The sequence below is a fragment of the Bactrocera latifrons genome, unplaced genomic scaffold, assembly GCF_001853355.1.
Source record: "Bactrocera latifrons isolate USDA-ARS-PBARC rearing strain unplaced genomic scaffold, ASM185335v1 scaffold_1891, whole genome shotgun sequence".
Lineage (NCBI taxonomy): Eukaryota > Metazoa > Arthropoda > Insecta > Diptera > Tephritidae > Bactrocera > Bactrocera latifrons.
In genome coordinates, this window is record NW_017535398.1 from 3851 (window position 1) to 7034 (window position 3184).

General features: G+C 36.9%; 1 long non-coding RNA gene across 1 annotated transcript; it reads left to right on the top strand.

Moving 5' to 3' along the window:
* The first annotated feature begins 1006 nt into the window (after window positions 1–1006).
* On the top strand, window positions 1007–3129 carry LOC108967498. Its single transcript, XR_001993262.1, has 3 exons — window positions 1007–1166; window positions 1244–1498; window positions 1561–3129. It is a non-coding gene; the product is annotated as an uncharacterized LOC108967498 (long non-coding RNA).
* The last annotated feature ends 55 nt before the right edge of the window (window positions 3130–3184 follow it).

Genomic DNA, 3184 nt, shown 5'->3' on the forward strand with positions numbered 1-3184 from the left:
TATATACATGTGAATATACGTTTTGAATGATAAAATATACGATTTATGTACATTTATTTATCCCTATTGCAATATATTAAATTTTGTAATATATTATGATAGTCTGTTATATGTATACCTACATACATATATATATAATTAAGTATACACACAAGCATGAATATATCAAATACAAGATATAATTGCAAAAGTAGACCTTATTTTCACATTATCTACAAATATTGCTTTAAAAAAGTAAATAAATTAAAATGTATTCGATTGCACCTGTATTCATGAAGATGCACAAATCGAATTCATATGATGCATGTTTGCATATAAAGGTATGTATAAAAATATAAGCAAAAGAGCTATCATACGTCTGTAACAGCAATAGATACATATAATATATAATTTTCATTGAATGCTCAACTCTGCTCAAGCGCAACTGCTAAGATTTCTCCTGCCGAGCTCGTAGTGGTGAAACTCCCTCATCGGATTTTGTTAGCCAAAAATATTTTTACGTTCTCCGCGCCGTGAACCTTCTCTATGATAAACGTTCTCTGCTATTCTTTTACGTTCTCTGCTGATAAGCGATAATATCACGATTTGATTTTGAATAGTACTTTCTAATATGTAGATGCTTATGAAAATTAAAATGAAATGTAATAATGTTATTGTAATATTGTTTTTTAGGATATTATGATAGTATATCATATACATATATAGCATATATCTACATACAAACATACTAATTTTTGAATTTATAATACATTGTCAAAAATAAAAAAATATTTAGTAACACATTAACTACAAATATTCTTTTGAAAATAGCATAATTTAATTAGAATGTGACAAGTTTTGCATGTATTCATAAAAATTCGCAAAATGATAATCATATCAATTAATATGATTGCATGTAAACGTATAAAATTATATACAAAATGCCAACATACGTCTGTAATAGCAATGTATAAGTGTTTCTGAACATAATTTTCTTTGAATACTCAGCTCTCTTCACGCGCCTCTGTTAAAAATATCTCCTTCTGAGGTTGCTGTGGTGAAACACGCCAAAATGTTTTTATTCTCCGCGCCGTGGACCTTCTCTATGATATACTACGTTCTCTGATGGAATTTTATTGGTTTATTGCTTAATGGCGATTTGTGGGCGAGGCGGTAATTTCCCTTTCGTAAGTACGTGTGTACAATCAAAGATTAAATACATTATTACTACAACGTTAATTCTTTTTATGTGTGCTTTGTACAGTGAACAACGCCAACAAAACGTAAAGGGGCTAATTTGATCCCTTTGAGTAGGTCCGGAAGCATGCGAAATAGAGGTGCCGAAAGAACCGCAGAACAAATCCAGCAACAAAATACTGGTGCTCTACTTTTTTGCCTTGCTCCACTATCAGGAATAATCGCTGTCCGCTGTTCTGTTGTGAATCTTGCTGAATTCGCCACCGTCCGTTTTTTCAGGATCTGCTGTTGATTTCCCAGTTAATTTTTACATAAAGWACAAGTGAGTCAAAAGATTTACTCTTAAGAAATTAAAATTCTACAATAACCTTGATTCATTTTTAGCCAGCTGCATCGTCGACGTGCTGGACGCTCCATTGAATGAGCGCAATGAAATGTAGAAAATATTCGAATCACACATGCACAAATAACAAAGCGATAATCACGCCAATGTCATTAATCTTGATAAAACACCCACTGGAGAGCAAGACGACGCTGCTGGAATAATCGTTGGTTTTCGTATAGGTACACGAGAAATTGTGATTCGCAGATGAAATAATAATCTTACGTTCGTTGCTGATATACACCGTTTATATGTCAATCTCCAATATCCGCTAATATTTTGGAAGGGACAATACGGATATTGCATAAATACATATTCAACAACGAGATACCGTATTACGTATTTCATTAACTAAGAACTTTGAAAAAAATTTTTAAAAAGCTCCCGACGCTCTACTTCTAATTCGGCGACGAATTCTACAGAAAACGTAAGAAATTAAATATTGACTTAGAACAAATTAGCGCCATACGTCAGTACCTTTTGTTAATTTTGTGTGTGTCCTCATATGTGTTGTATTAGTATTGGTGACCGTGTGATGTGGAATGTGTGCTGTGTATGAAAATAGCAGAACTCTCCTATTTTGACTTGATGACGGGGTGGTTTATATGATGGCGTGAAACGTGATGACGAGGTGGTGTTACGATGTGTGTAATGTGTGATGAAGAGTTCTTTTTTTTTTTGTTTTGTTTCCGAAGGAAGAATCTTCTAAAGATACTGCCACGAGACTGGTAGCAGGCAGGATTTATATTGTCCGCTAGAATATACCTCTTTCGGGACCACGCCCAGACAGTWATAAATAACTCTGCTGTACTTGCGAAACAGTACTAAATCCTTAACTCCGCTGTAGCTTGTATTCGGGTCTGCGGGGCCGCCGTTGAGCATTACTTCGCAGGACCAAGCTGGGCGATAACTGCCTCTTTATGAACTACCTGTAGGGTTATTCATTTGGTCCTATTATTCTGCGCTGCCTTTCTTTAACTCTGAGTTCTTGGAGCGCCATTACAGCCCATTCTTTCATTTAAGCCCACACCAGCTGTGATCGCAGCATGTGGCTCACTATGTTGTCGGGCGTCATCCTTTCACTGCATACCTCGAACAGGAGAAAAGAAGTACTCTGCGTTTTCTGCGGCATTTCCGCAGAAGGAACATTGTGTTTCGTCATCGTGGAGAAATTTGTACAGGTATTCCCTGAAACAGCCATGGCCCGATAAGAACTGCGTTAAGTAGAAACCTGTCTCCCCGTGTTGTCTGTCAATCCAGGCCGCTCCATTCTTAATTAGTCTATAWGTCGATCTTCCTGTATCTGCCGCATCCCATTGCTTTTACCACTCATCGAGATTTGTCTTCCTCTCCTATTTCCGCTCGTCAGCCGGTTGGCGCTTATTCATGGCTTTTGTTTTACAGTAAACTCTACTTAACTCATAGGCCACTATATCCGGTKKCATAAGACCAGATATGATAGCACTCGCCTCATGCGACACGGTTCTAAACGTACAGTCAACTGGAAGGGCGCATAACCTTAACACRGCCTTTGCCATATTGACAGGTTTTTTGACGAAGCGCTGTTCCCCATATCGGAGCTGCGTACATAAGCATTGATTGGTTAACTTTAGCCAGCAGAACTCT